Below are 5665 nucleotides of genomic sequence, written 5' to 3' on the forward strand. Positions count from 1 at the left end.
TGTTCATCATGAGTAACTATTATCGCATTTGACACATCAGTCACCACAAGTTACTTCTGTACAGCAAATGGACAGACCAGTGCTATACTATTTAGAAGAATGTTTGACCAAAACCAATTAAAACCAGGCCTGAGGGCTGCAGATTAAAATCACCCACCTTTGGCTTGGTAGCATCACTTTCTATTCACTAGGCCAACAGAGCTCTCTCTATGTTGTTGTTAAGTGTTGTCGAGTTGTAGATGACTCATAGTGACCCTATGAACAAAAGACCTGAACACTTGTATAACTTTCACCATTTCTCCAAGTTCATAGAGTTTCCGGAGAAAAACTATTTCAGAAATGGAGGCCGAATACAATCAACTCACAGCCAATGGCCAGTAAACATTACACCAAAAATTCTCACCAGAGCCAGAGGTTAAACCTCTGAAGAGTCAAGTTGCTTCAGAATACTTACACATATACATATACATTCTTCTAGGTTATATAGCACTGCTCTGTGTACTACTGTACAGAGGTTGCTGTGATGCTAAACACTGTGACACTGATGTGTCAAATGAGATAATGGTTACCCCATGGACAGTATTTGGTGGAGCTCGCTGATTAAAACAAGCTTGGAAGCAGGAGCAGCATCCACTTCCGAAATGGCTCGCCTCCGGAAACGCTATGAAGTGCTCAGGCCTTTTGTTCATAGGGTCGCTATGAATCATCTACGACTCGATGGCACCTAACAACAACAAACAACATATTGGGCATGATATTGTAAAGGTCTTCAAGAAGTGCTTGTTAAATGATTCAATGAAAGACTGAAGAGCTTACACATTTAATTGGAGAAAAATACTGAATATGCCAATGACTGCTAAGGAAAAAAAATTCCGTTTTGGAAGACAACCAGATTGCTCTTTGGAAACAAGGACTTTCACATTTTCTGAACAAGTTATTCTTATAGACTAGTCCTTGGAGAAAGTAAAATAGAGGGACAACCAAAGAGAAAAGCCCTCAGTGAGATAAATTAACTTAGTGGCCCCAACATAGGACTCAAATCTGGCAAAGCTTGTCTTTCGTTTAGTTGGATGCAGCCTCGCTATGGGTTGGAACCAACCCGTGGTCAACAACAACAACAACAATGAGAGTGTTTATGTAATTGCCTTTGAATAGTGAGTTATATCTTTGTCTGTCTATGTTTAAAAGCTGCCTATAACTCTGGAACTGAAAATGTTAGGTTAATTTATTTTTTACATAAATTAACCCATTTATTACAGGCTAGAGATGCTTCAAAAGGGGGAATTTCTACTGGTCTTTCAGTTCCTTCAGTCTTCTGATGGCTGACTTCACCGTGACGGCCGAGGTGGTGGTGTAGGTCCAGGCACCACCAGCTACTGTCTTCATGCAAGAACCACAGTGCCAGATGCCCACAGCTCGTCTCTTCATTTTGGTTTTGCTGCAGAAGGAGCAAGTGTACTTGGCATGCTGGCTGATTTCAATTTTCTTTACCATCTTCCTCAGCGAGGCCCCATAACGGGTCCTGTATTTACCGACGATGCCGACTTTCTTGGTGCGTTTGGCCATTGCGCAGCAGACACCAAACCCAGAAAGGAAGACTGTTAGGTTAATTTTATAGATAAGAAAACTAAGGCCCAAAGAAGTGAAGCAGTTTCTCCAAGGACTCTCAGTTGGTAAGACACAAGGCTGTGTTACATTTTGGTCTTTTGCTTTTATATACCATTTGTTTATATATATATTTCTTGGAATTTTAGACCTCTTCAAATAAACTGCCTGTAACAAAACCCCAATAAAAACATTTGTTATTGGTCCTATTCTATTAGACGAGAGAATAGAATATGTAGGACATCAGTCTGCTTGTAGCACTGGTCTCTATGGGAATTATTCCAAGGGTATTTGAAATAGCTTTGCATGCAAAAGAGGAGCCACAGTGAGGGAGCTTAGCATATGCTTTTGGTAAACGATTTGCATAAGATTAGTGTGTACATAGACTGCAATCTTCAAAATTTCCAGACAGAAAATGACTGCTCTCTTCAAGATGTTTATTAAGAGGCTGTGACATGCTAGGCACGCTTCTCCTGTCTAAGCTCAAGAGAGAAGTTGAGCAAGGGTGGTGGTAGTCTTCCCTAATCGCAAGGTCTAAAAGCAGTGTTTAGTAGCCAAATACTTGTTATATGAATGCTAATCATCTAGGACTCAGCAATGCAGAAATGAAAGGGAAAGTTAAAAGTAACATCATCCACATTTCTTTGGGCAAATATCAGTAGAAACTATACTCATGTGAGAATATTTCCAAAGAGCTATGGTGGATGCAGAAAGCGCTGGCCCTAAGCCCGCTGGACACAGTCCAGACCCCTGCAGCAGAGCCATTGCTTCTTGAGCTTCAAGATGAGCCTTGAGCCAGTAGGTGGTCTTGGAACAGGCTAATGCTCTTGATGAAAGCACAGCCTGCACCTACTATCTCCCTGCAGAGGAGAGAGGGTAACAGGGCCCTCTCATAAACCTGAGAACCACAAAGAACACCGGGTTCTGAGAGCAAGGCTGAAATTAGACTTCCCATGAGCAAAGAACAATTGTGTTATGCTCCAACATAAAGCATACTCTGCTAAAACGTGGTCAAAAACCAAGGATGATGTGTTTATATGCCTAGGTGGGCTCCCCCTGCTTTTTGTTTGTTTGTTTGTTTTTAATGAGCTAATATTCGTATAACACAAAACTAACCATTTTAAAGTATAAACTTCAGGGACATTGAATATATTCACAATGTGTACAATCATGGTTTTTATCACACCAAATCATACCTAAAGGAAATCTCATATACCCACTTTGCACTTACCCTGTTCTCCCTTCCTATCTACTTCCCTTGCAAATATTAAACTGATTTCTGCTCTATTGGTTGACCTATTCTGAATATGTAATGTAAATGGAATCATGCATATGTGACCTTTTGTTTCTGGGTTCTTTCTTTTAACTGAACATGCTATTTTTGAGATTCATCATCCATGTTGTAGCATGTATCGTTTCTTTTTGTGACTGTATCATATGCTATTGTAGATATAAATTACATTTTATACAGCCACTCATCAGCTGGAGAGGATATTTGGGCTGTTTCTGACTTTTACTAGTGTGATTAATACTGCAGTGTGTTTTCTCCCATTCTTTGAGAGTGGGATTGGTAAATCATATGGTGACTGTATGCTTTAATTTTTAAGGAACCATCAAGTTGTTTCCAAAGCAACTTCACCACTTTATATGCCCACCAGCTATTTTCAGATTTTCCACATCCTTTTCAACGTTTAATATTTTCCTTTTTTTTTTCAGTAGCTGTTCTAATGGGTCTGCACTGGTTTCAATTATTTGAACTTCTCTAATGACTAATACTGTTGAGCACCATTTAATTTCCTGTTATGTTTTTAACTCAATGCCTTTTCCCCTTCTATAGATCTGTAGTGGAATTTAGATGGTAAATTCTTACATGTTAGTTAGTTTAGCTGAGCTATACAGAAGAGCCTATCATTTGCCAACAGAAACTAATAAATACTCCAAGATGATTGTTGTGGATAAAGAAGTAGATGAGCTTTTCTACAGATAATATTTATTGTTGTTGTGTTGTTAGATACCATTGATATTCCTTCTCTCCTAGCAACATATAAAGCTGCTATTAATGGCACATTTGTTATTCTTTTTTTACACTAATGTTTTTATTTTAAAATCTGCTCTAGAAAGATAAATGGGACAAACAGCAAATCTCTCATTTTAGGGGTTGAATGTACAGCAAGGGTACTTCTTAGAGGGCAGTGTAACTTTGTGGGCATGTTTAGAGGGGTCAGTCCTTGGAAAAGGACATCTTGCTGGGAAAGATTGAGGGTTAGCAAAAGAGAGGAAGACCCTTAAAGAGATAGCTTGACATAGTGATTGTAGCTATGGGCTTGAGTGTATCAGGGATGGTAAGGATATAGCACAAGACAAGGCAAGGTTCACATCTGTTTTGCATAGGTCACTGTAAATTGTAGTCAACTCAATGGCTCCTAACAAAAACAACAAAGAACCTCTAAAATGGGGAAATTAGAACTTGTGAGTTTAAATCCTGCTTTTCTTACTGAGTCACCTTTGACCTTTAGTAAAACTTTCAGTTTATATCCTATGAGAAAGCATTCCTCTGTTCTTTATTTACCTCTAGTCTGGTATAGGGATGATGAAACACTCTTGGAAATGGTAGTGGGTTTTGTTTTTGTTTTTCTTTTACTTTCCTAAAGGAAACCCATAGATGAACTCGCTTTGATGAGGTCGCACAGGAGACATTGATTTCTACAGCCCTGGTTTGGGCTGTTTTTTTTCCAACCTCAGTATTGCAATTGTCTCTTTCCGATATTGGCTTTTTGAGGCAAGCAGACAGACAGGTAATGTGAATCTCCATAGAAAAAGAGAAAATTAGTGTCCCCAGAATAGTCTCACATCACAGTTAGGTTTGTTAGGTACAAAAATAGATTTACATTAAAACAGAGAAATGAGGAAAATGATATGAAAATAGAACCCATATTGTATGCTACCTTTTGATAAGTAGGTTAGCTCTTCAGAATTCTTAAGTTTAGAATAGGAACTGAATAATATTAGCACCAAAGTCTTTAACTACCCAGGTAGTAAAGGCTATCTTTGCAATCAGGATTAGGATTTTCTAGTAGAAATTTCCCCCCTTATTCCTAAAATTCAGTCTTTTGTCCCTAATAGTTAACCTTTCCTCCAAAATTTTCAACTTTCTGAAGTGCTTTTAATTGAGAGCTGATTCTAATTGTATTAGAATATTGACACTTTTCTCATTCTGTCAATAACACTCAATGTTCCTGAAGTTAATCACATACTTGATAGTGTCCTAGATGGAAGCCCCTTATAGTCTGGGCCATGACTGACTGATTGGGAATTGTCAGAATAATGGTTTTTTTTTGAATTAAGATTCTTGGTAGGAAGAGAAGACAAAGAAGAATTGATAGCAATTAAGTCATCAGACCATGTTATGCATGTTATGTACCTTCAAGTTGGAATAGTCATGTAGCTGACCCTCCAGTGGGTTTTTAGAGCCAGTAAACCACACAGAAAGAGACTACCCATCTTTCTCCTGAGGAGCTTGGTTTAGAACAACAGCCATTGTGCAGCTTAGCTCATTACCACTAAAGTCACCATATGGATCTTAAAATCTCCTAGCTCACCTCTATTGTAAGATCAAATCTTTTGGCATGGAAATAAATTAGGCCAATAAAAGGTCATTGACTAAACTTCTCTAGATGCTGATTGTTTATCTGTTGGCTCATTGGTTACAAGTTCTTTCCAGGTTGTAGCCATTATCTTTTTTTTTTTAATTAAATTTTATTAGTATTAATGAACATTTACAAGGATTTTGGGTTTTCATTCCTTCATTGCTGTATCATTCTCTCTACCCTCTTCCCCAGTTTGTTCTTCTTCCCCCGCCCTCCGAATGTCTGTTTTAATTGTCCAATTGCCACGGTGCTTGTCAAAGCCAGTTCTGTGTAATCTCCTTTGTCAGTGTGTCCTTTGCCATTCCCTATCACTCCTCCCTGAGAGAGACTTCACCCTGATTCATAAGGGAAAGGGGATGGCGTATTCTCTTAGCTACTTCCTGCTGAAAAGGGACGCTGTGGGTTTCAGGGTG

At 38.7% G+C, this 5665-nt stretch overlaps 1 pseudogene; it reads right to left on the reverse strand.

Moving 5' to 3' along the window:
* Window positions 1-1287: 1287 nt before the first annotated feature.
* On the reverse strand, window positions 1288-1566 carry LOC102872688 (annotated as a pseudogene).
* Between the last annotated feature and the right edge of the window lie 4099 nt (window positions 1567-5665).

Source organism: Elephantulus edwardii, unplaced genomic scaffold (assembly GCF_000299155.1).
Source record: "Elephantulus edwardii isolate Elephantulus edwardi_28Jun2011 unplaced genomic scaffold, EleEdw1.0 scaffold00057, whole genome shotgun sequence".
In the NCBI taxonomy this organism is placed as follows: Eukaryota; Metazoa; Chordata; class Mammalia; order Macroscelidea; family Macroscelididae; genus Elephantulus; species Elephantulus edwardii.